The sequence below is a fragment of the Aquarana catesbeiana genome, linkage group LG01, assembly GCF_042186555.1.
Source record: "Aquarana catesbeiana isolate 2022-GZ linkage group LG01, ASM4218655v1, whole genome shotgun sequence".
NCBI classification, from domain to species: domain Eukaryota; kingdom Metazoa; phylum Chordata; class Amphibia; order Anura; family Ranidae; genus Aquarana; species Aquarana catesbeiana.
In genome coordinates this window covers 681,772,976-681,800,870 of record NC_133324.1, presented here as the reverse complement: position 1 = coordinate 681,800,870, position 27,895 = coordinate 681,772,976, and the positions used below count along the sequence as shown (strand labels likewise).

Genomic DNA, 27,895 nt, shown 5'->3' with positions numbered 1-27,895 from the left:
AGGCAACAAATAGCTGTTCACTTCAAATACAAACCACTAAGCAGAAGAGAAGACAACCAAAGCAGTACTTGTTAACCTTTCCCACTGTAGTAGAGCTACAGATGGTATCAAAGGCAGGTTTTCTTTTATTTTTTCAATACCTTGAATTAGTGTTTACTAACAGTCCCAGAACTTCATTACACTTAGAATTCACATGGAGTGGAAGTGTAATAAAATCATAAAATGTATGTCAAATGCAATGTTAGATATTTCTATCTGCAAGCCAATGCCAGTGATACCTCAAGAACGTTTGCAAAGTGATTTGTTGACACTGTTAAAATGTATACAGCTACAGTATACTATTTATTTATTTTTTTGTGCCCCTCTGATGCAGTGGAAGGGCGGGGAAGGCGGTCATCCACGCTCCCCCCCCGCGCGCGAGACAAAATTATACAATTTTTTACAGAAGAATGGATGCAGTATAGTTTTCAAAAAACAGACACCTGAACGACCACAACATACAGGGATATACAATGTAATACTGACATATAATCACACACATAGGTTGGACTTGATGGACTTGTGTCTTTTATTCAACCTCACCTACTATGTAACTATGTAACTATATAGGTATAAGAGGGTGCAGTAGATGCAGAATAGACATTGCACAGTTTAAATCTGTGTGTGAGTGCTGCACATCATAAATCAACATAACATAATTTTACATAATTTTATACATAAGAATTTTGAGCATGGGATCATATGGGATCAGTTTAGACTATGTTTCTAATTTGTTGGCCAAAGATTAAAGACCATAGAGTATTATCTCTTTTCCGAAAGTGACAGGTTCTCTTATAAGCACAACTGCCATCCATTCATACAGCCTTTAACTGCACTCTGTTGCTCTGTCAACATCCTTGGTAAACTGATATATCCAGGAATAGGGGGGGGGGGGGTGTAACCATGATGCAGTTCTTGGGGCTGAGAAGCCAATCACTAGGCAAAAAAATGGCATATGAGGATGAGGACATTATTAACCCTGTGAAAACTCCAACACTATTAAAAGTATAGGGTTTGCAAGTCTAGCATCAGCATAGAAGAGAAGTGGAGAATTGTTGTTGACAAGAAAACATACCCCCTAATCCTTTATTCCTGAGTGGGCGATATGGGTCTCTTTATTTACAAGCCACAATAGAGAGGGTTTATTGATAGGCTGAAAAAAGGGTACAAAAAATGCCCACATTTAGTATTTATATCCATCAAATGCAACCATAAAAACTGCTCGAATCCTCGGGGGAAATAAACAAGGCGGGAGGCAGCGTTGGGTGCAGAGCTCTTCTTTTTTTTTTGGGGGGCGGTGGCAGCGTTCATCGTGATTGATACTTTGTTTTTGTTTTTTTAATAAAGGACTCATCAACAACTGCCTCTGTGTTTTTATTTATTTTTTTACACTTTTTTTGGTGAATAAATCCCCTAGATGCTGACCCACATAGGGAGGTGGATTGGGATCTAGGGGATCCCACCCCTTTTTTTTACTTTGGGGTGGGGTTCCCCTAAAATCCATACCAGGCTCTTCAGGCTAAAATGAGGGGGGGAGACTCATGCTGTTTTTTTTTTTTCTCAAGTTTTGCCGGCAATTCTTTTTGTGTGTGCCCTTATGCTCCTTCGTCCAAAGTGGAGACACTATAATACAGGAGGTATGTTACTGGCCATTTCACCAGGGGAAGACAGAGAGAAAAAGCCTAACAATATAAAACTAATGCAGCCACCACATTTTTATGAATGGTAAGCTGCAATATGCTGTATGACTTTTTTGGTTTTGGGTTTACCGCTTTAAGTCCACCAGTAAGATTCAGGAAGTTATGATTTTCAATATGAATCTGAAACCAAGAGCTTGGAGACATGACCTCAAACTAGCAGAAGGGAAGTGCAAAACTTAGATTAGAAAGTACTATTTTACAAGAAAAGTAGCCAGCACTTGGAACTGACGTGCAGAAATGGTAGTAAGCCAATCAATAGTAAGTGGACTTTACCACTTGCCTACTGGGGCAGTTTTGAAATTTTAACATATCTGTAAAAATCTGCATTTTTGAGCTCGAAAACTACTTAGAACCCCCAAACTTTATACATTTTCTGAAAGCAGAGGCCATGGAGAAAAAAATGGTGGTTGTTTCAATTTCAAACATCAATTTTCAGGAAAAATACACTTAAATGCATAAGTAAATACAGTTAAGTGGCAAGTAAATATATACCAAACATGTTTGAAAAATTTCACACACCCATGAAATGGCGACAAACTATGTTACCTAAAAATCTCCATAGGTGATGCTTTAAAACCTTTACAGGTTACCAGTTAAGGGTTAAATGTGAGCACTAGTACTAGAATTATTGTTTTCACTCTGACATTCGTGGCAATACCTTACATGTGTGGTGCAATCACTGTTTACACATGCGTGCAGGGCCTACGAGCGTGTTCACATTTGCATGTGAGCATAGGAGAATGGGAGCACTTTAAACTAGGGCTGCAGAAATTAACGATTAATTCCTCGATTAATCATTCATTTTTTGGATCGATCAAAATTTTTTTGGATCGGTAGGCTGGCTGCCATGCGGCTGCTTTGGGCCAAGCTGTGGCTGCAGCACAGCGCTCCTCTCCCTCCTCCTCCACTATATGTCATACACAGTCTGTGGGCATCTCCTGCTGTGTGTCTCCGAGCTGAGTGTGGCCGCACTGTGAGAAAAGTCCTGCCCTCCTCCTAGATCAGCTCGTGTGATAGACGCAGTGTTCTGCTTATCACACAAGCTGATCTAGGAGGAGGGCGGGACTTTTCTCACAGCGCGGCCAAAGTTTTCACACTCAGCTCCGAGACACACAGCGGGAGATGCCCACAGACTGTGTTATCCAGGCACAGGCACTGACTACAGTGAGGCTGCGATTATGGGCATGGTGAGACTGCATTATGGGCACGGTGAGACTGCATTATGGACACGCTGAGGCTGCCATTATAGGCACGGTGAGGCTGCGATTATGGGTACGGTGAGACAGCATTATTGGCACGGTGAGACAGCATTATGGGCACAGTGAGGCTGCAATTATAGGCAGGGTGATGCTGCGATTATGGGCACGGTGAGACAGCATTATGGGCACGGTGAGACGGCATTATGGGCACAGTGAGGCTGCGATTATAGGCACGGTGAGGCTGCGATTATGGGCACGGTGAGACAGCATTATGGGCACAGTGAGGCTGTGATTATAGGCACGGCGAGGCTGCGATTATGGGCACGGTGAGACAGCATTATGGGCACGGTGAGGCTGCAATTATGGGCACGGTGAGGCTGCAATTATGGGCATGGTGAGGCTGCGATTGTGGGCACGGTGAGACTGCATTATGGGGATGGTGAGGCTGCGATTATGGGCACGGTAAGTCTGAGATTATGAGCACGGCGGGACTGCATTATGGGCAAGGTAAGGCTGAGATTATGGGCACGGTGAGGCTGAGTTTATGACGTGTGATGTCCTAGCCCTTTAAAAACACTATATATAGCTGGTTGCTAAGGAGTGGGCCGGGAAGTCGACCACTGTGTCCTTGAGTCATCAGCTGTCAGCTGTATTCCCCGCTGACAGCTGAATGTAATAAAAAGAATTACTGGCTATAACAATTTGAGAAAAAAATGGTGTGGGGTCCCCCCAAATGAATTCCGGGCCCTCCAGGTCTAGTATGGATTTGGAGGGGACCCCCACACCATTTTTTTTCTTTTGGAGTGGTTTGCCCCCCTAAATCCATATGAAACCCTTATCCAAGCATGCAACCTGGCAGGTCAGGAAAGGGAGGGGACGAGCGAGCGCCCCCCTCCTGAACCATACCAGGCCACTTGCCCTCAACATGGCGGGTGGGTGCTTTGGGGTGGGGGGCTAGGCCCCCCACCCCAAAGCACCTTGTCTTTATGTTTATGGGGACAAGGGCCTCTTCTCCACAACTCTGGACAGTGGTTGTGGGGGTCTGTGGGCAGGGGGCTTATCAGAACCTGGAAGCCACTTTTAAGAAAGGGGGCCCCAGCCCCCCCCCCATGTGAATGAGTATGGGGTACATTGTATCCCTATCCATTCACCCAAAAAGTAGTGTTTTTATGAAAAACAAGAGACGGTTTTTGACAAGTCTTTTAGTAAAAATGAAAAATGAAGAGTATCCCCCATTGTAGCACCAACATGAATCACAATGTCTTCTTTCTCCACCAATGTCTTCTTTCTCCACCGCTGTCTTCATTCTCCGGTTCCTCCACTGATATCTTCTTTCTCTGCTTTCCCCGTTGTCTTCTTCCTCCGCTGCCAAGGGCCCGCTAAAAATAGAAAAAAACTCTCCTCCTTCGGCGCTGCCCCCGCTGTTCTGTGAGTTCTGGTGTCTGACAGTTCTTATATAGCTATGGGACATGACCATGTGGTGATGTCACCCTGAGACCCTGCCCTCTTGTGACGTCACTGACCCATCATGCCCGGGTCCATGATGCCACAAGGGGGCAGGGCCTCAGGGTGAGGTCATTACATGGTCACACCCCATAGCTATATAAGAACTGTCAAACACCAGAGCTCACAGAATGGCGGGAGTCAGTATCAGAGGAGCATTTTTTCTTTTCAGCGGGTCATCGGTGGCGGTGGCAGAGGAAGAAGACATCAGTGGAAGAACCAGAGAAAGAAGACATCTGGGGGGAAAGAAGACATTGGAGGAGAAAGAAGACATTATGATTCACGTTGGAGCTATGACGGGGGACATTCTTCATTTTTGATAAAGGACTCGTCAAAAACTGTCTCTTATTTTTTGTAACACTACACCGCTTTTTTGGTGAATACTCATTCACAAGGGGGCTTCCAGATTCCGATAAGCTGCCTGCCCGCAAACCCCCAAAACCACAAGCCAGGGTTGTGGGGAAGAGGCCCCTGGTCACAAACCACCCCCCCATATTGAGGGCATGCAGCCTGGTGTGGTTCAGGAGAGGAGGGAGCTTGTATAAGGGGCTAATATGGATTTGGGGGACCCCACGCCATTTTTTTTATTTTGGCGTGGGGGTACCCTTCAAATCCATACCAGATCCGAAGGGCCTGGTATGCATTTGGGGTGGTACCCCACACCATTTTTTCCTCAAATTTTATTGCCAGCAATTTTTTTTTTACGAACAGCAGTCAGTAGGGAATCCCGCTGACAGCTGATGACTCATCGGTTAATAAGGATGCAGCAGCCGGCTTCCCAACCTGCTCCTTAGCAACCAGTTTCATATAGTGTTTTTACAGGGAGATAAAAAACACACACACAAAATGCAAACAAAATGCATGTAAAATCGCAAAATGCAAAACGCACTGCAAAACGTATGTGTGCATAGATGTGAACCTAGACTTAATGTGATAAAGACACTATAACCCTTTCCTATCCATTCCTGGTGACTCTTCAACTGACTCTTGATGCTCAGAGGTGGGAATTCCCAATTTAGTGATCACTGTGATTGGCTGTCACAGTGGCCATATGATCATGAGCCCACCCAATGCACTCTTAACAATAAACAGAAACTGGGAGCTGTCTGTAGCAGCTCAGTCATTGTGCTGGGAGTGCACATATGTGACTAGTGTATATAGTGTGAATGTTAACTTCAATTATATACAGTATCTCACAAAAGTGAGTACACCCCTCACATTTTTGTAAATATTTTATTATATGTTTTCATGTGACAACACTGAAGAAATTACACTTTGCTACAATGAATGTATAATATATATCTTATATAACAGTGTAAATTTCCTGTCCCCTCAAAATAACTCAACACACAGCCATTAATGTCTAAACCGCTGGCAACAAAAGTGAGTACACGTGAAAAGGTCCAAAGTGTCAATATTTTGTGTGGCCACCATTATTTTCCAGCACTGCCTTAACCCTCTTGGTCATGGAGTTCCCCTGAGCTTCCCAGGTTGCCGCTGGAGTCCTCTTCCACTAGGTCTGGAGACATGCTTGGCCAGTCAATTACCTTTACCCTTAGCTTCTTTCACAAGGCAGTGGTTGTCTTGGAGATGTGTTTGGGGGCGTTATCATGTTGGTATACTGCCCTGTGGCCCAGTCTCCGAAGAGAGGGTGTCACGTAGCTTCAGGATAGAGCCTGATGAGCAGAGGAAGACCTCTCGTACAACCCCGGTTGAAGAACCACTGAGTTTGCAACAGCGACCGCGAGAACGTGGTGGGGTAGGAGTGCCTGCAGTGTTCTCTGTTAGTAGATATATAGGAGAGGCAGGTAGCAGCAGTAGCAGAGGGTGCTGGTTGACTCAGATGCAGAGATGATGCAGGTGCCAGGTGCTGCGGATGCAGGTGTGCTGCAGATGTAGGGATCGGGCAGGTCCTGGATACTGTGGAAGCAGGTGTACTGAGGATACAGGGATGAGGCAGGTGCCAGGTGTTGCAGATGCAGTTGTACTGTGGATGCAGAGATGATGCAGGCTGGTGGGGTTGAGAAGACTAGTGCAGAGTCAGGCAAGCCAGGGTCATACACAGGTAGGCAGATACAGCAAGACTTTAGGCAAAGAATAGTCAAAGTTCAGGCAGAGGTTTGGCATCAGGAGATCAAGCAGAATCAGAGTCAAGACATGCCGGAGTCAGGTTTGGAGATAATCAGGATAGTCAGGAAATACCGGGTCAACAGGATCAAGGATAGATACAGAATACAGGATATAGGGAGAGACTGCAGATCAGACAGCAAAGGCCCTAGTACAATTGTCATCCTTATATATGCCATTTGGCACCAATGTTAAAGGGCCGCACGCACCCACGTACGCAGTGCACATATGCGTTCGCACCGCGTGAATCCTAGTGCGCATATGCTGGCCAGTGTTTCCCTGACAGGGGGGATCACGCTCTGCTTCAGTATGTCACAGTACATGTTGGAATTTATGGTTCCCTCAATGAACTGTAGCTCCCAGTGCCAACAGCACCCATGCAGCCCCAGCCCATGGCACTCCCACCACCATGCTTGACTGTAGGCAAGACACACTTGTCTTTTTACTCCTCACCTGGTTGCAGCCACACACGCTTGACACTATCTGAACCAAATAAGTTTATCTTGGTCTCATCAGACCACAGAACATGGTTGCAGTAATCCATGTCCTTCGTCTGCTTGTCTTAAGCAAACTGTTTGCAGGCTTTCTTGTGCATCATCTTTAGAAGAGGCTTCCTGTGTGTAGCATATGGTCTGAGCACTGACAGGCTGACCCCACAGCCCTTTCAACCTCTGCAGCATTGCTGGTAGCACTTATACCTCTATGCCGCAAAGACAACCTCTGGATATGACACTGAGCATGTGCACTCAACTTCTTTGGTCGACCATGGTGAGGCCTGTTCTGAGTGGAACCTGTCCTGTTAAACCGCTGTATCATCTTGGCCACCATGCTGTAGCTCAGTTTCAAGGTCTTGGCAATCTTCTTATAGCCTAGGCCATCTTTATGTAGAGCAACAATTCTTTTTTTCAGATCCTCAGAGAGTTTTTTGCCATGAGGTACCATGTTGAACTTCCAGTGACCAGTATGGGAGGGTGAGCGCAATAACACCAAATTTAACACACCTTCTCCCCATTCGCACCTGAGACCTTGTAACATGAGTAACAAGTCACGTGACACCGGGGAGGGAAAATGGCTAATTGGGCCCAACTTGGACATTTTCACTTAGGGGTGTACTCACTTTTGTTGCCAGCAGTTTAGACATTAATAGTTGTGTATTGAGTTATTTTGAGGGGTCAGCAAATTTACACTGTTATACAATATGTACAGTCACTACTTTACATTGTAGCAAAGCATCATTTCTTCAGTGTTGTCACATGAAAAGATATAATAAAATATTTACAAAAATGTGAGGGGTGTACTCACCTTTGTGAGATACTGTACATATATATATATATATATATATAGTTGTGCTCATAGGTTTACATACCCTGGCAGAATTTATGATTTCTTGGCTATTTTTCAGAGAATAGGAATGATGACACAAAAACTTTCACTCATGGTTAGTGTTTGGCTGAAGCCATTTATTATCAATCAACTGTGTTTACTCTTTTTAAATCATAATGGCAACAGAAACTACCCAAATTACCCTGATCAAAAGTTTACATACCCCCTTCTTAATACCGTGCATTGCCCCCTTTAACATCAATGACAGCTTAAAGTCTTTTGTGGTATTTGTAGATGAGGCTCTTTATCTTCTCAGATGGTAAAGCTGCCCATTTCTTGTAAATTCTTGGGCTGTCTCGCTTGAACTGCACATTTGAAATTTCCCCAGAGTGGCTCAATGATATTGAGGTCAGGAGACTGAGATGACCACTCCAGAACCTTCACTTTTTTCTGCTGTAGCCAATGATAGGTTGACTTGGCCTTGTGTTTTGGATCATTGTCATGTTGGAATGTCCAAGTACGTCCCATGCGCAGCTTCCTGGTTGATGAATGCAAATGTTCCTTCAGTATTTTTTAATAACATACTGCATTAATCTTACCATCAATTTTGACCAAATTTCCTGTGTCTTTGTAGCTCACACATCCCCAAAACATCAGTGATCCACCTCCGTGTTTCACAGTAGGAATGGTGTACCTTTCATCATAGGCCTTGTTGACTCCTCTCCAAATGTAGTGTTTATGGTTGTGGCCAAAAAGCTCAATTTTGTTCTCATTACTCCAAATGACTTTGTGCCAGAAGGTTTGAGGCTTGTCTCTGTGCTGTTTGGCATATTGTAAGTGGGATGCTTTGTGTCATTTGCGTTGTAATGGCTTTATTCTGCCAACTCAACCATGCAGCCCATCTTTCTTTAATTGCAACCTTATTGTGCATCTTGAAACAGCCACACCACATATTTTCAGAGAGTTCTGTATTTCACCTGAAGTTATTTGTGGGTTTTTCTTTGCATCCCAAATAATTTTCCTGGTAATTGTGGCTGAAATTTTAGTTTAGATCAGGGTCATTTGGGTAGTTTCTGTTATGATTATGATTTAAAAAGAGTAAACACAGTTGATTGATAATAAATGGCTTCAGTCAAACACTAACCATGAGTGAAAAAAAATGTTTTTGTGTTATCATTTATATTCTCTGAAAAATGGCCAAGAAATCATAAATTTTGCCAGGGTATGTAAACATATGAAAAAAAACAAAAGAAACAAAAGTGTGGCGCTATATATCACATCCACAGCCGTGTGTATTACAATAAAGACATATAAAAATAGTGAATACTACCAAAAAATGTATGATCATAAAATGGATAGTGTCAAATAATTAATCAGTGTTGATCACATATAAAGTAAATACACAATAATGCTTAATCATCAGATGTGCCAGTGATTAGTAGAAACCCGTGCAGGCTCCATGAGCCAGACACCAAACATAAAAAACATAAAACTTTAAAAGTCCATAAAAAATGTGTAGAAAAATAGTGAAGAAAACATCAACAGAGTTCAAAGGGGGTGATGCATGGCCAGATGGTATTCACAGAATTTTAGTCGCACCAAATCTGGCGAGTGGGCAGAAGTCGCACCAAAGTCTCACCAAATCTGGCGAGTGGGCAGAAGGGAAACCACAAGTGTGCATAGATTGTACATCAGTGCCGGGACCAACACCAGGAGTAGAGGAGGCTTACCGGAAAAAATTGACCTGAAATGGCGTACGCCAGACAAGTCAAAAAAGCATAATAACCACTGGTTCTGGGAAATGCGTCTTGTCAGATGTCATCAACAGATCAACAGCACGGGTTTCTACTAATCACTGGCACATCTGATGATTAAGCATTATTGTGTATTTACTTTATATGTGATCAACACTGATTAATTATTTGACACTATCCATTTTATGATCATACATTTTTTGGTAGTATTCACTATTTTTATATGTCTTTATTGTAATACACATGGCTGTGGATGTGATATATAGCGCCACACTTTTGTTTCTTTTGTTTTTTTCTGCCTTGAGTCTATAGGTATGTTGGCTGCTTTTCACTTTCTTTCTAAACGTAGCGCTGTACTTAATTTTTATTTTTGCTTTCCATACATTAGACATCTGTTATAGCTGCAACGTATAATATTTCACTTAATATGGATATTTTTGATTATCGTGCATCCAGAGTAGTCAATACAGAGGGTGTATTTGTTGCCACCTCCAACGATACAGAAATTGGTGGGTTAGTCATGAGATTAAAAAATGTCATGGTCTCTGAACTCCATTTGCAATGGGATTTAGCCTTCTTGGAGCAATATGTAACAGAAGGTATGATCCCACGGAGTCTTAGATGGGATGTTCATCCCCAACAAGGGATCTTGACTCTTGGTTTACTTATTTCAACGATGCTGGCATCAAGTTCCTGGATTTCCTTATCAATAGGAAACGTATTCGTCTCTCTGTTTTGGATCCGGAGATTAAGGAACTGAAGGATAAATTACTTACCCATAAAAACTCAGTTGAATATGATACCCTGTCCTCCAATTTGCAGGCACATCTCATAAAGGAGGATAAGGAACAAAAAAACAAAAAACAAAAAAAGTATTCCCGTGACACCGGGGATTACAAAGCGGGCAAGGTATTCGGATGGCAGAAATCCATTACAGGATCTGCTTCACAGCCACCCATGGAGACTAATGTCCACAGCCAGGATACCCTTGTTCCACCCATTGAGCCTGCGGTCCGTCCAAAATCTTATGTAGATAGAGGTCATGGCAGAGGCCCCCCTCCACAAAGGGGACGCCAGCCAAGTATGCATACCCCTAAACAACAACAGAGAGCAAGAGGTCATCCTTCTAGAGGGAGAGGGAGAGGAGGAAATAGGGGTGATCATCATTAATTATAATGATTATCAACATTATGAACGGGAGAACTCCTACTATTGGGGCTCCCCGGTTCGCCACCACGAACCTTCTCATCACCCCTATCATCAGAATCCATCCTATTATAGACACCCTCTGGTTTCTACATATAATAGGTATTCTCCTCTACGTGATCATCATAATGAGAACGTCTATCCTTTCCCTAATGTAGGGTATGATCCATCCCCACGTATACGACCTTACTCTGATTCACGGACCCCTCTGGATTTTCACGAGGGTACTCAGAACAAAAAAAGAGGCCCAGAAACAAGAGAGGGTCCAGAGGAGGGAGGAAGGTCCAGAGAAGAAAAGCGCAAACGAACCTAACATGTCAGGGGGTATTTAACTTGAGCAATACAATTCTTACTCAAGAAGAAAAAATTGTTTTAAACAAAGGTCTCAAATTTGCCCCTCCGTACAAACTTAATAAGTTTGATACGTTCATTGACATACAAAAGTTCATTAGAAAAGTTAATGTCCAAAGGTACATCATTTCAAACCCCACTAGGAATGTGGCCAGGGCGGCAATGTCCGGTACCGTCCATTCGGGCCTATCCAATCCCTCCCTCTTTAGTCCCCCCACACAACTTCCACCTACCATTAATTTGTTCAAAGAATTGGTGCTGAGAGATTTGGCTGCTATTCCACTTAAGCGCAAATTCTACAACCCTCTACCCTCAGTAGGTGTAAAGAGGTTATGTGACAACAAGAATTTAGTGATTCGCCCCGCTGACAAAGGCAGGGGGATTGTCCTACTAAACAAATCTGACTACATGGATGAAATGCATCGCATTTTGGGAGATCGAGAGACCTACATAGAATTACCAAAGAATCCTACATTCGAGTATAAAAAAAAACTGAAGAACCTAGTAGCTAAAGGTTTTGACTCCTGTATTTTAAACAAAAAAGAGAGATCTTTTCTAGTCCCCCTTGCTCCACGCATCCCAGTTATATATTACTTGCCTAAAGTCCACAAGGACCCTCTCCATCCCCCGGGTCGACCTATAATTAGTGGTATCGACTTGGTTACCTCGAAGATTGGGAAATATATCGACTTTTTCCTACAGCCATCTGTACTTAAGATGCTGTCCTACTTACAAGATACTAAGGATGTGATTAAACTGTTATCGAATGTTTCCCATTCTGGTGACCTTATCATGGCCACTGCGGACGTTGCGTCCCTTTATACCTGCATTCCATACCGTGAAGGTGTGGATGCTGTACATTGTTTTCTAAACAGGGATGCCTCCCTTGCTTCACCCCAGATAGAATTCATTATTGATTTAATTGAGTTTGCAACACAACACAATTATTTCTGGTTTGGTGGTAAATTCTATCGCCAACATAAAGGGGTGGCTATGGGAGCAAAATTTGCTCCCAGCCTGACCAACCTGTTCATGGCCAAGTGGGAGGAGGATGTCGTCTATGCCATGGAGAACCCACACCTTCTGTTGTGGGCCCGGTACATAGACGACATCCTCCTCCTGTGGACAGGGAGTCATGATGGCCTGGTTGATTTTTTCACAACTTTGAATAACAATGATAGGGGTATTGCTTTATCCTTTGAAACTAGTACCACCTCAATCCACTTTTTAGACCTTGTCATTGAAAGAAGTGGGTCCTCATTTATATTTAGTACTTATTTTAAATCCACCGACAGGAACGCATACATATCGACTGATAGTTGCCACCACAGTTCCTGGATCAGATCTGTTCCCAAAAGTCAGTTCCTACGATTACGAAGGAACTGTACTGATTTAGACATTTTTAGACTACAGGCCATGACCTTGAAAGATAGGTTCCTGGAGAAGGGTTATAACTCTGTGGATTTAGATAATGAGATCGAAAGTGCTTGTGCAACAGACCGTCAGTCATTATTAGAGGATAGACCTAGACAAACGAATGATGAATTCAAATGGTCCTTCTTGACATCTTTCATGCAGCACAAGCATGTTAAAAAAATCTTTGAAAATCACTGGGATGTTTTAAAAACAGATAAAATCTTGGGACCTCTGTTGCCTAAGACTCCAAAGGTGGTGTTTAAGGGTGTTCCATCTCTCCGGAATAGGTTAGCACCTAATGTCATCAACCCACCAGAGAGACCATCCTTTTTCCACAACTTAATTGGATTTTATCCTTGTAAAAAGTGCTTGGTCTGTAAATGTAATACCTGTGGCAGAAGGGCTAGTCATAGTTTTTCTTCCACCGTGACCGGCCGTACTTACAAAATTAAACATTTCTGCACGTGTGCCACTACAGGAATAGTTTATCTTTTAACTTGCCCTTGTGGCAAGCAATATGTCGGCCGGACCATCAGATCTTTTACTACATGGGTTTCGGAACACATCAATCTCATTAAAGCGGGCAGTACTAAACACACTGTCCCTAGACACTACAGGGAGGTTCACGTTTGGAACCCTGTGGGTACTCAATTCCTCATTATAGATAGGTACGTGCCCCCCTGGCGTGGCGGATCGATTCTTAGAGGTGTCTCGCGTTTAGAGACCTACTGGGTATATGAGTTGGGGTCCCATTTTCCACAGGGTATCAACGTGAAGTGGGACATCAACTCTTTTATTAACCAAGCTCGAATATAAATATGATCTCTCTTATTGTCTAAATGACAAAGAATACTGTTATTTTTGTTATTTTTTTACTATACAAGATGATTATTGGTTGTCTTAATTTATGTCATGGAATCCGGGATAATTATGGTTTAATTCAGAATGCAATTTTTGTTATGTACGCTGTTGATGTCCCCCATTGGCAGTGTCCCTTTAATATTATGGTCCATGATTCTAATATTGATCACTAATTAACCTTATTAGAATGTCCTTGTATCACCTTTATAAGGTAATGTTATTGCTAGCATTAGCCTTGTGTAATAATTTGTATCCCCTTTTTTTCTTTTTCTTTTTCAGTCTGTTTTTATTTTAACACTAATGCCTTTTTTCAGTGCACTGATTTTTTTCTCCTCTCTGCTGACACTTCACCTCAGATTGAGGCTTGGTTTCCTCCTTATGGAGTGCAGTGGTATTACTTCCTCTCTGTGTGATGGGAAGTGCATCACATATGAGAGTGAGGCTTGAGGAGCAGGCTGGCTGAAAGGGAGGCTTGGCTAGCGCTCTGACCAGTTCCTGATAGATGGACTTATTCAGGGCACAGTTTACCGTTTTTTTGTACTTATTTTTTCATTTTTAATCTCCTAATTTAGAAACATGAGATACATGGTTCTCTGTTTCATTAATTTGTTCTTAATATAACTATTCAATTAGTCATCCTATGACCCTGAAAACCGGAAATGATTCTTACTTGTTGCACTTCCGGTTTGTAGACACTCCCAGTGGGGGTCATCTTCTGTTTATAAAGCGGTGAGGTGAGGGTGGTCCATACCCCAGATAACGGCTCCTTAGCTGAAACATGTCGGGTGGACCCCTCACGATCGCCGCTATTTGATATTTGAGCTCTGTTTCGTTCTTCCAAATGTGAGTTTGTTTTTTATTATTTTAATAAACTAGTGTTTTAAAACGTTATTACGCTATGTGAGTTTTGTTTGCTCCTTGCATGGCATATGAAACTACACGTTTGGCTTATGCTGGATTACCTATGGGAGAGGAAGCTGTGCGGACCCCCCCTTTTTTCTTTCCACCATCTGTTGATGACATCTGACAAGACGCATTTCCCAGAACCAGTGGTTATTATGCTTTTTTTGACTTGTCTGGCGTACGCCATTTCAGGTCAATTTTTTCCGGTAAGCCTCCTCTACTCCTAGTGTTGGCCCCAGCACTGATGTACAATCTATGCACACTTGTGGTTTCCCTTCTGCCCACTCGCCAGCTTTGGTGTGACTTTGGTGTGACTTCTGCCCACTCGCCAGATTTGGTGCAACTAAAATTCTGTGAATACCATCTGGCCATGCATCACCCCCTTTGAACTCTGTTGATGTTTTCTTCACTATTTTTCTACACATTTTTTATGGACTTTTAAAGTTTTATGTTTTTTATGTTTGGTGTCTGGCTCATGGAACCAGCACGGGTTTCTACTAATCACTGGCACATCTGATGATTAAGCATTATTGTGTATTTACTTTATATGTGATCAACACTGATTAATTATTTGACACTATCCATTTTATGATCATACATTTTTTGGTAGTATTCACTATTTTTATATGTCTTTATTGTAATACACACGGCTGTGGATGTGATATATAGCGCCACACTTTTGTTTCTTTTGTTTTTTTTCTGCCTTGAGTCTATAGGTGTGTTGGCTGCTTTTCACTTTCTTTCTAAACGTAGCGCTGTACTTAATTTTTATTTATGTAAACATATGAGCACAACTTTATATATCAATGTGCATATTTATATCAACTAAAACTTAATCTGTTACAATTAAGAAATACACTGCTGAAGCCTACTTGCCCACAGCCTGTTGATTGGACATTGAAGGAGCAGGAACAGACTGAGGAAGGGGGAAAAAAAGGTATTTTTCTTACAACATGAACACATCTCTACCTTTTTCATTATGCTACATGAATATTCACTATGCAAAGTGAACATTCATTTATTGCTAAGCAAATTGTATCCACTCTCTTACTAATTCAACTCTGTAGATTACAATGAGGACCAGTTTCAAGAATGAAACAAAACATTATTCCTCAATCCCAAAAGCAAGAGAACTTGTGACTTAATCCTGGAATTTTAAAAATCGTTCTCCAGATGTGGGCAATGGAGAGCATTCATGAAGAAAAATAAATGATATGTAGTCAAAATCTGCACATAATGATCAACACCATTTTCTGTATATTGAATATACATGTATATCTCTTTGGAATACAAAATACCAGAATATGTGCTTAACCATATCTTTAGCACAGCATTACTTGACCTGTGTCAGTATAAAATGGGTCTACTGAATACCGTATTTATAACACCGTATTTATGAGAAAAATAATGGTGTATCTTGAATATGCAGCAAGCTGCAGAGTATAACAAAATCTGGAATATTGAGCAAGCTGCCTAGTGTAACAAAAAAAAAAACTCTCTATGCTTCGTCTGAGAAAAATGAATAGTCTTCCTATTGAGTTATAGATTATCATAACCTTTAGCCTTTCTGCGTGTAATTTTTTTCCATCTTTTAAGCAGAGCAAGCTTCACTGACTGGTGACTAAGTAGATATGCTGGAAATGAAACCTCAGCATTCTCACTAGCCTTTGGATACTAACATGCCTGTTTCCACTCTAGGACACAACGGCTAATGTCATAAACTCTCATGTATAATAAATATTGTATTGTGTCTTGCATAGCTTAATACAAATTGTGATTAAGTGTTATATTGCTGATCAGATAAGAAGGAAATAATGTATAATAGGGACATTTCATACTAAAATATTTTATCAACAGAAGGAACACTCAGGTCTATTCTCTACAATTTGTACCCAGTAATGTATTGCTATGCTGCTGATAGATTTTTTATTTTGCACATGCACAAATGCACATTACTGAATGAATCAGAGACAGGACATACCCCTTCAATCGGCTAACTAGTACATTTCCATATAGATTTTCAGTTGGACAGAGGTAGTTGAAAAGTGCCCCAAAAAGGGCATTATTCAAATGTGACACAAAACTGTTTTTAATTTGTGATTTTAATGCAAAAACATTTTTTCAAGTATTTTTAATAAACGTTTTGTCATAAGGTAACCCTTCTCTGTTGTCTTTAAATGAGCTTGAATACTGCTCAAGAGAAGAATTACAGACCTGTACAGTGCCTTAAAAAAGATTCATACCCCTTTTCCACATTTTGTCACGTTACAACCAAAAATGTAAATGTATTTTATTGGGATTTTATGCGATAAACCAACACAAAGTGGCACATAATTGTGAAGTGAAAGGAAAATGATAAATGGTTTTCAATTTTTTTTTAAATAAATATGTGAAAAGTGTGGCGTGCATTTGTATTCAGCCCCCTTTGCTCTGTTAACCCTAACTAAAATCTAGTGCAACCAATTGCTTTCAGAAGTCACCTAATTAGTAAATAGTCCACCTATGTTTAATTTAATCTCAGTATAAATACAGCTGTTCTGTGAAACCCTCAGGCGTTTGTTAGAGAACCTTAGTGAACAAACAGCATCATGAAGGCCAAGTAACACACCAGACAGGTCAGGGATAAAGTTGTGGAGAAGCTTAAAGCGGGGTTAGGTTATAAAAAAATATCCCAAGCTTTTAACATGTCACAGAGCACTGTTCAATCCATCATCCGAAAATGGAAAGAGTATGGCACAACTGCAAACCTATCAAGACATGGCCGTCCATCTAAACTGACAGACCAGGCAAGAAAAGCATTAATCAGAAAAGCAGCCAAGAGGCCCATGGTAAAAAGAGGAAAAACTATTTCATCCCCAAATATGGAAAGGTTTCTTCACAGTAAGAACTGTGAAAATGTGAAATAGACTCCCTCCAGAGGTGGTTCTGGCAAGCTCAGTCGATTGCTTTAAAAAAGGCCTGGATTCTTTCCTAATTGTACACAATATAACTGGGTACTCACATTTATAGGTAAAGCTGATCCAGGGAAAATGTGATTGCCTCTCAGGGGATCAGCAAGTAATGTTTTCTCCTGCTGTAGCAAATTGGAGCATGCTTTGCTGGGGTTTTTTGCCTTCCTCTGGATCAACTGTGGGTGTAGGTTTGTGTATATGGGATTGTATTTTTTTTTTTTTGGTTGAACTTGATGGACTTGTGTCTTTTTTTCAACCTGACTAACTATGTAACTATGTAACTCTGCAGGAGCTGCAGAGATCCACAGCTTAGGTGGGGGAATCTGTCCACAGGACAACTATTAGTCGTGCACTCCACAAATCTGGCCTTTATGCAAGAGTGGCAAGAAGAAAGCCATTGTTGAAAGAAAACCATAAGAAGTCCCGTTTGCAGTTTTTCGAGAAGCCATGTGGGGGACACAGCAAACATGTGGAAGAAGGTTCTCTGGTCAGATGAGACCAAAATTGAACTTTTTGGCCTAAAAGCAAAACGCTATGTTGGGGCAGAAAGCTCACACTGCACAACACCCTGAACACACCATTGTTAAACATGGTGGTGGCAGCATGATGTTGTGGGGATGATTTTCTTCAAAAGGGAAGCTGGTCAGAGTTGATGGGAAGATGGATGTAGCCAAATACAGGCTAATTTTAGAAGTAAACCTGTTATGCTTCGTACACACGGTCGGATTTTCCGACGGAAAATGTGTGATCGGAGCTTGTTGTCAGAAATTCCGACCGTGTGTGGGCTCCATCTGACTTTTTCCATCGGATTTTCTGACACACAAAGTTTGAGAGCAGGCTATAAAATTTTCCGACAACAAAATCCGATCGCGTCAATTTTGACTGTGTGTGAACAATTCCGACGCACAAAGTGCCACGCATGCTCAGAATAAATTCCGAGACGGAACTGCTCGGTCTGGTAAAATTAGCGTACGGAATGGATATAGCATTTTCGTCACGCTGCAATGTTTTAAATTGTTTAATGCAGCGCACTCTCTTCTTCTTTATAATGCTAGAAGAATGAAGTAGTTTTGCTGCTCATATTCACACAGAGTTTTCACAAACTTCTTTCTTTATTATTTATCGTGATTTCATCAATATAATATTTAGATTTGTCACATCTCCCTAAAAAATCTTTTTCTGATGTTTTTAGATTAAATATTTTTTTTTTCAATTTTTTAAAGCCTGATCTTGTGTTTTATTTATCTTATTTTTTTTAATGCAGCATATTTTTGAGTGTGTTTTGTGTGTCATGTTACCACAACACCATTATTATCTTGTATTATTTAATCTCAAGGAGATTGCTTGGTGTTGGTGTCTCTTGTTAATTTGACATTCTATTTTTGAAATGTACCTGCCTCCTCACAAACAAACTGTCCTTTTTGAAGGAAAACACACATAGGCGAGTATAATTGACAAAAAAATTCCTTTATTAAGGGGTCATAACCAAACAAAGAGGGAGGCAATGCTGGATAAACAGCAGAAATTGGCGAAGCCTTTGGCCCCCAGGGCACACATCAAATATTTTACTGCAAAAGTGGTGGCCTGAGGAGTCCATATATAAGGGAGTACAATCTGGTCCAGAAGTCCAAGAGATCATGAAAGCAGCAGATGACATGTATTGTCCCCAGGCTGTGGTCATACAAGAGCCTGCATCTTTTGCCAGGCCAGACTGAACCCAGGCCATCACTCTCTGGTCTTCCTTACATGCTTCCTTCCCGACTGTGGCTCTGGTGTTGGAGGTGTGGCAGGAGGAGGAGTAGGACCTGGAGGAGGAGGAGGAGGACCTGGAGGAGGAGGAGGAGGACCATGGGTGAGCTCACAAATGTGGCTTTAGCATGTGAGTTGGCCCCTCAACCCCTTATTTAGTGCTCAGGTTGGACATCAGAAGCCTCAGCTGAGGTGGAAGGAAGTGTGGAAGGAATACTGGAGAGTGCTGGCCTGGGTTCAGTCTGGCCTGACAGAAAATGCAGTCTGTCATAGTACCACAGCCTGGGGACATAAATGTCATCTGAAGCTCCTGATCTCAGGGAATCCTGGACCTTCTTGTGCTCCCTTAGATAAGTGCTCCTCATGCCACCAATGAGGATCCTCAAATAGGTGATGTCTGCCGTGGGGATCACCAGCTTCACAATTTCCAGCAAATCCAGCAAAGCGCTGCCTTCCTCTTTGGTTCTTATAATGTGGGTGGTTTACCTGCCACAGACAGGGCAGCTCCCTGAACATATCAATGAATATGGTGATAAAGTCCTGATCCTTCAAATTATCCATTTTCTCTGCAAGACACAACACAAGACAAACCCTAATGTCAGGCTAAAGTCTCCTAATCTTGTCCCAATATAGGCCTCAATCTATAAGCAGTATAGGCCCCAGTTTAAATGTTACCTTTGTTATCACGATCGGCGCTTCTGATACTCCTTCCTCCGCTCACAGATCGTATGTACTACGCACGCGTGTTACGCTTTATATACACTGTGCATGTGTGAAACTCCGCCCGCCCCTGAGTTCTTTCTAGTCTATTCCCCGTCCCTTGTCGTTCGGCGCAGTGGGGGAAGAGCACATGGCGGAGACACAACAGGTGCATGCTAATTACAGCAACGAGGAGGAGAGGCCGGAGCCAGAAACGTCCCGATCCCGGAGGAGACGATTTAAGGCATCAAATATGTCCTTTGAGGAGATGTTGGAGATGGTGGACATCTTGAAAAGGGCCGACTATGATGGGAAGTATGGACCTTACCCCAACCCCAATGTCAGAAAGGCCAAGATCATGATTAAAGTTGTGAGAAGTCTGCACAGAAATTTTGGGGTACATCGATCCAAGGATCAACTCAGGAAGTGGTGGTCGGACCTCAAATTAAGGGAGCACGATCAGTATAGAAGGATCAAGAGAGTGCTGCAAAAAGTAAGTAGTTGTCCTATGTTCCTATTCTTTATTTTTATTACGTTAGTGCTGCTCCATGTGTTTTTCTTTATACTGTTGTACAGTTTAAAATGGCAACTTTCATGTTCATGGACACATTATTCGTTCGTAGGAAACATTGTTCGTTCAGCCTATAAAACACCATGTTTTGTCCAGATGCAGTTCTATACATTTTTTCTGGCCTACTTCTCTTAAAATAATTTGGTTGTGTAGATGGGTTAGTAACTAGAATAAATTGCAAACTAGATTCTGTGTAAGGAGAGGACACTCAGCAGCTGTTTACACATCTGGACGCTGGAGCACTAGTGTGGGACACCAGAACACCCTTTTTATTTGGGGGCCCACACAGGTGCTCCACTGTATACTATAGGGGTGTCCCTATCTGTGAAGCTTGTACAAAACAGGTAAGTATTCAAGCTTGACAAAGGGAATAAATATTTCTTCATCTTGGAACTCTGCCAAAATGGACAATTGTACCCCACTTCCAAGCAATGTTTCATATTCCTATTTCTGCCATGACATATCTGTGCTAAGTATACCTATTTTTTTTTACATAGGGGAGAAAAGACTCGGAGGACACCACTCATCAGAGGAGACAACAGATCCCCCACCTCAGGAAGAAGTGGAAATGCCACAAAGCCAACAGGAGGAGGAGGGAGACGTTATAGAAATTGTCACCACAACAGGTGAGTGTCTGCGACCACAGGCTCAGGTAAGAGATGGATGCCGGCATATTTATAATACATGGTGTGTTTTTTTTTATATATTTTTAGATGATCGTGATGTTGTGGATGAAGGTCATTTCACCAGTGAAAGTGCCCAGATCCTGATCGGGGAGATCATGGGTTGTAATAGGGACTTGGAAAACATCAAGCAAAGCATCAATGATGTTCAAAACAAAATGAAGAACATCACCGATGTTTTAGGGAGAGTTTAAAATCCAGAATTATTTTAGTTTTTTGCTCCGGAGAATTTTTTTGTACTTTTTTGGACATATTCTCGAAAAGCCAAATTTTGAAGATGCACACAGTGTGTCAACATGTGCTATCTGCCATCACGGGAGATCAATGTATGCGTTTTGGGGGTGCAACCCCTTCCTCAATAATAAAGTAGCTGAGAGGAAGGGGTTGTACCTACAAAACACGTCCCTTGATCCCCCATGATGGCAGCTAGCACATGTTGACATTCGGCAATTTGTGTGCATCTTACAAATCTGGCTTTTCCAGGGGTGACATCACCCCATCTGCTGAACGCAATATCAAACACAGTTTATAAATACTCATGCCTGATATTGCCTTCAATTTATACTAAAGTTGAACTTTGTAAGTTCCAGATTTGTGTATTTCTTGTTGGTTTTAAACATGGCTGTTTTACCTTAAAAAGACATTTCTACTTTTATTAATGTGACCTAAACCTTTTTTATACAACAAACATGTTGGTTTGTTTTAAAAACCTTTTATCAATGCACATGTGATTGTGCTTGTATTAAAAAGATTGATAATCAACAATGTGTGGCTTCTTCTTTCAATGCTCAAAAACTTTTTTTGTGGTAAAATTGGTGCTTTCAGTGACAATGGGGGTTATTTCCTAAGGGCAAAGCCACTTTGCACTACAAGTGCAGTTTCAGTGCAGTCTCAAGTGCACTTGTAGTGCAAAGTGTCTTTGCCTTTAGTAAATAACACCCAACAGTGCTTTAGAATTTTACACAATCACGCCATTTTCAGGACTCCCCAAATTTCAGTCATGGTCAGCTAAAAAACACAAGCAGTAAATGTAAGCAAATATTTGTTCAGTTTAAAATATTTTTTTATTTAATTATTATTATTGATGGCCCCCCTACCCGCAAAGTATTCCATGTATCTTAGACGGACCTCGCGGGCACTCTGGGGGGGCAAGCCAGGACGGCCAGCTTCAAGCACCGTCAGGGTTGGTTCATTGAGATTAATAACTCTGGCTTCAGGCCCAACTGAGCCAGCATAGTTCACAGAATTTCTCCTTAAAAAGTTGTGGAGAACACAGCAAGCCAGGATGATGTGATTGAGTTTATACTCCGCCATGTGTATGGGTGTAAGAAATAGGCGGAACCAGCTGGCCATTATTCCAAACGTGTTCTCCACCACTCTTCTGGCTCTGGCCAGCTGGTAATTAAAAACCCTCTGGTCCAGGGTGAGGGCCCTCATAGGGAATGGCCGCATAAGATGGTCCCCCAGCGCAAACGCTTCATCCGTAATGAAGACGAATGGGAGTCCTTCCGCATTGTCTTCTGGAGGTGGCAAGTCCAAGCTGCCATTCTGGAGATGCCTGTAGAACTCCGTGTGGGTGATGACTCCACTAACTGACATCCGGCCATTCTTCCCCACATTCTGCTATTACCTATCAAGATAAGAATAGGATACAAAAACTTCAAACAGTACCATTTGAAAGTATTCAGGCAGGCCCTTGCACTACATGTTTTGGGGAATTCATCCATAAATATGACCACAAAAGAGGTGAGTATAGTGTGTATGGGTTTGGCAAAGTTAGCAGATAGAGAATTGAGGATAGATAGAGGATTGGTATCAGCTGAGTTAGCAGTTGCGGGGAGGGAGGGTTCCAAATGATTTTGGGACCCAAATAAAATAGCCTCTGGCACTCTGCCTGAATTTCAAGCACACATCACAATTTTCAACATTTTAGGGGGTGTTTAGGGTAAAGCACTACTATGGAGCTGACAAAATACACTGTTAATTGAGTAGACGAGGTGGATATAGGGCCAGGAGAGCATGCTGGGGAGGTAAGTGAAGGCAAATATGTATGAAGGACAAAAAAAAATTACATAAAAATCCAGCATGCATGAGGACAAAGGGGACATTCACAGCACATATAATCATGTTAATTAGGGAATGAAGAAAGAAATGCAATCTATTAACAAACATTAAATACAATAAAATGTGATGTTAAAGGATAAAAATCTTACCTTAATATACTCCTTCTGCAGGACCTGGAGGATGGCAGAACAGGTCTCCGGGATAATGATCCCCAGAGCCTGGGGTGAGATGCCTGTCGAGAACTTGAGGTCCTGCAGGCTTCTCCCTGTCACCAAGTACCGCAGGGTGGCCACTAGCCTCTGCTCCGGAGTGATGGCATGCCTCATGCAGGTATCCTGCCTGCTGATATAGGGGGTCAGCAAAGCCAACAAATGGTGAAATACGGGGTTCATCATCCTGAGAAAGTTCCTGAAATCGTCAGGATTATTCTCACAGATCTCACGGAGCAAAGGCATGTGACAGAACTGGTCACGCTGGAGCAACCAATTCTTGGTCCATGAACTCCTCCTCGCCCTGTTCATGGACTGGGCTTGTGTCAAAGTAAGGACCCCAATACCAAGCCCCCACATAGCATGAACTCTACGATGAGTATGTATATGCAACATGGCTAGAAAACGGTCGGCTGCTCAGAACGAAGTAACAGAACGCACTGAAGAACAGCAAGGCCTGTGAAGAGCAACCTGAAAATCAGTAACGAATGAACAAGAACACAATGACAAGTCAATGGTAACTCGCTGCACGCACTGAAGACCAGATACAAACCCACAAGCACAAACTGAAAAGCAGAAATAAGATCTGAAAATCACGAGTCTGAAAAAGTGCGAATCGTCTCTCACCAAACTTTTACTAACACGAGATTAGCAAAAGGAGCCCAAAGGGTGCCCTTTTATAGTCTCGTCGTACGTGGTGTACGTGACCGCGTTCTTGGCGTTCGGAAATTCCGACAACTTTGTGCGACCGTGTGTATGCAAAACAAGTTTGAGCCAACATCCCTCTGAAAAAATCCATGGATTTTGTTGTTGGAATGTCCGATCAATGTCCGACCATGTGTACGGGGCATTAGAGTCTGCAAAAGACTTGAGACTGGGGTGAAGGTTCACCTTCAGCAGGACATCAGCCCTAAAAATACAGCCAGAACTACAATGAAATGGTTTAGATCAGTGGTTCTCAACTCCTGTCCTCGGGACCCACTAACAGGCTAGGTTTGCAAGATAACTGAAATACATCACAGGTGATATAATTTGCTGCTCAGTGATTGCAGTATTCTAGTCTGCATCTCCCCAAGGTAATACTTAAATTCTGGCCTGTTAGTGGGTCCTGAGGACCGGAGCTGAGAACCATTGGTTTAGATCAAAGCATATTCATGTGTTAAAATGGCCCAGTCAAAGTCCACACCTAAATCCAATTGAGAATCTGTGGTAAGACTTGAAAACTGCTGTTCACAGACACTCTCCATCCAACCTGACAGAGCTTGAGCGATTTTGCAAAGAAGAATAGACAAAAATGTCACTATCTAGATGTACAAAGCTGGTAGAGACATCCCCAAAAAGACTTGAATCTGTAATTGCAGCGAAAGGTGGTTCTACAAAGTATTGACTCAGGGGGGCTGAATAGAAATGCACGCCACACTTTTCACATATTTATTTGTAAAAACAAATTGAAAACCTTTTATCATTTTCTTTCCACTTCAGAATTATGTGCCACTTTATGTTGTTCTATCACATAAAATCCCAATAAAATACATTTTTGTTTTTGGTTGTAACATGACAAAATGTAGAAAATTTCAAGGGGTATAAATACTTTTTCAAGACACTGTACATACAGGCATCAGATAACGGGACTGCTGCAGTTTAGTTAGCATAGGACCTGGACTCATAAGCAGCAGAGTCTTGCAGAGCGTCTTGCAGAGCATTACCTAACTTAAACTTTATATATGATCACTTAATATTGGTAATTGAACCTGCTTTAGGAGTGTGGAGAGAAACAGGGAGAGGCTGATTGAATGAGGAAAAGTCAAAAAGTAAGCAGCCAATTTTGAGCTTTCTTTTTAGAAAGCAACACAATATAAATGTATCGGAAGCTACCTGCATTAAATGTTTAAAATAGATACTTTTCAAAAGTAATGAAAAAAAATGTAGATATAAGATTGAAGTATTAAAAATATACATTAAAATCTTATGGTAGACAGCAGAAAATAATACCCTTACAGTGAACCCCCTCACCCTGCAGGGGTTAATTGCCATTTTCTTTAGGTACTAAGGAATAAGCAGTAATACCTTATGCCTTATTCTCCCAGGCTTCCTCCCAGTTTATGACCGTTTCCTGAAGCAGCTTCCCTTCTCCAATTCTCTGGCTTTATGACCTCATCACATACAATGCATAGCCAACTGTCCTTCATTGTGCATGAGAATGGTGAGGACCCACCTATATATTGGGACATCGGAGAGTGGAGAAGAGCACTAGTTGCTGGAGAAAGAGAACTAAGGTAATTGTTACTGCTTATTCCAATCACCCTAGACAAAACAAGCATTTAACCCTTCTAATGTTGGGGAAGAATTGCAAAGGTAGTTTTTACAGCTGACTGGAGCTCAGCTTTAACCAAGAACTATTGTTATCTCTCTTTGACTCATAAACTCCTTTGTGGTTTGGCTTTAATGCACTAACCATTTAAAATACAAGATGTGTAGGTGACCTTTGATGAGAATTTAAATTGGGTCAAATCCAAATATGGCAGATTAAGAGGTCACATGACCTCTTAGAAGGGACTGTAAAGTGGAACTAAAGTATGCACAGTAAACTTGCACATTTTGGCAGACTTACCCCCTAGTTTGACCTGATCTAGTTGTCACTCTGTTCACAGCCACCAACAACCCTTGGTCTTCTTCCGACTTTGGCCATTGGGTGACCAGTGATGATAAAACTCCCACGCATACATACTGAAGTTACACTGGTTTGATTCTCTGTTTCCTACAGATGCTGGGAGTATGTCAGGAGTATGCACTGCATTGCACATTACCACAGCAGTGTGCACAAAGAACAATAATTGCTAGCTAGAAAGTTAAAGGAGTTTTTTGGTGTAAGAGATATACAATGTCACGCCTACTAAAAAAGCTCTACAGGCAGTCCCCGAGTTACGAATGGGTTAGGGACTGCCGGTTTGTTCTTAAGTTGGATTTTTTCGTAAGTCAGAAGCGCATGCGCAGAACGGAGGAGACGTCATTTTCTGATGTTTTTCGGTGTTCTGTCAAGTAGCCACGCATGTGCAGACGTCGTTTTCCAATGTTTTCCGATGTGCCCGCCATTGAAAAGTGGCCGCGTATGCAATGTCACGCCTACTAAAAATGCTCTACAGGCAGTCCCCGAGTTACGAAAGGGTTAGAGACTGCCGGTTTGTTCTTAAATCGGATTTGTTCGTAAGTTGGAAGTGCATGCGCAGAACGGCGGAGACGTCATTTTCTGATGTTTTTCGATGTTCTGTCAAGTAGCCGCGCATGTGCAGACGTCGTTTTCTGCTGTTTTCCGATGTTTTCCGATGTGCCCACCCTTGAAAAGTGGCTGCGCATGCAATGCCACGCCTACTAAAAATGCTCTACAGGCAGTCCCCGAGTTACGAAAGGGTTAGAGACTGCCGGTTTATTCTTAAGTCGGATTTGTTCGTAAGTTGGAAGTGCAATCGCAGAACGGCGGAGACGTCATTTTCTGATGTTTTTCGATGTCCTGTCAAGTAGCCGCGCATGTGCAGACGTTGTTTTCCGATGTTTTCCGCTGTGCCCACCGTTGGAAAGTGGCTGCGCATGCGCAGAACGTCACGCCACCTCCCGTTCGTAAGTAGGAGTCGTTCGCAAGTCGGAGGTTCATAACTCAGGGACCTCCTTGAATTAATGCACTCTCAACTGTCTTAAATCAATAGCTTGTAGTGTATAGAGGAACGTCAGAAGGCTGTAGTATAATGGCAATATGTGTTTATTTTGAGGAAAAAATAACATCACTAACATTAATAAATTCAATAAATATCATATGACAGCTAATAAAACAATAAAACAGTATGCAATTTAGGTGACTCGGAGGTAATGCAAAAACAAAAAAATATATTTAGTTCAAAATGTTTAAATCTTTTATGTGCATTGCTCTGTAGACCGGAGTCAACATAAAGCTGTTAATTCATAATCCAAAAAGTTTGGAGGAGAGGAAGCAGCCACAAGGAAATTGGGTCTCACTAAACCCCTCTTTTGTATGGTTATGCTGTGATTAAAACTTAAGATTTTCACAAAACAGAAGTTCTCTTTCAGTATGTGACGCATAGATGTTATTATCCATTAGATCGTTTTCTCTTCAAGACATTGTTCTGATTCTGAAATAGCTGATTAAATACTAGTGCATTTATATCTCAAAGACACAGAGGGCAGTAGTATAGGAAGGAAATCTTTTCAGTAAAGCTTACATAATGAATTTATTATAAGCTCGTCTCCACAACTCCGTGGCTGCAGAAAATGAAAGCCTTTTCCAATGAAGATTTGGTAACCTAGGATTTCAAAGATAGAAGGTCTTAAAAATGCTTTTCTGTAAATTGGTTTCCGACACTTCTGTCCTATATCTTGGAGCTTATGATAAACCTTGGAAAATGCATGGCTTCAAAAGATGTATTCTACTAAAATTATAAAAGGAATATTTTCCAGTGAACCTTATTAGAATTCAAACCATTCTTTGAGAACGTCTGAAAATCCTTGGCTTTAGTAATTGCAAACAATACTGCAAAGTGTTGTGTTACTTTGATCTATGCCCAGAAAGGGCAATGG

At 41.8% G+C, this 27,895-nt stretch overlaps 1 protein-coding gene across 1 annotated transcript in view; it reads right to left on the bottom strand.

Moving 5' to 3' along the window:
* Positions 1 to 27,895, bottom strand: part of LOC141111136 (bifunctional heparan sulfate N-deacetylase/N-sulfotransferase 3-like) — a 379,040-nt gene that overhangs the window by 140,462 nt on the left and 210,683 nt on the right. The gene's annotated exons all lie outside the window — the stretch shown is intronic.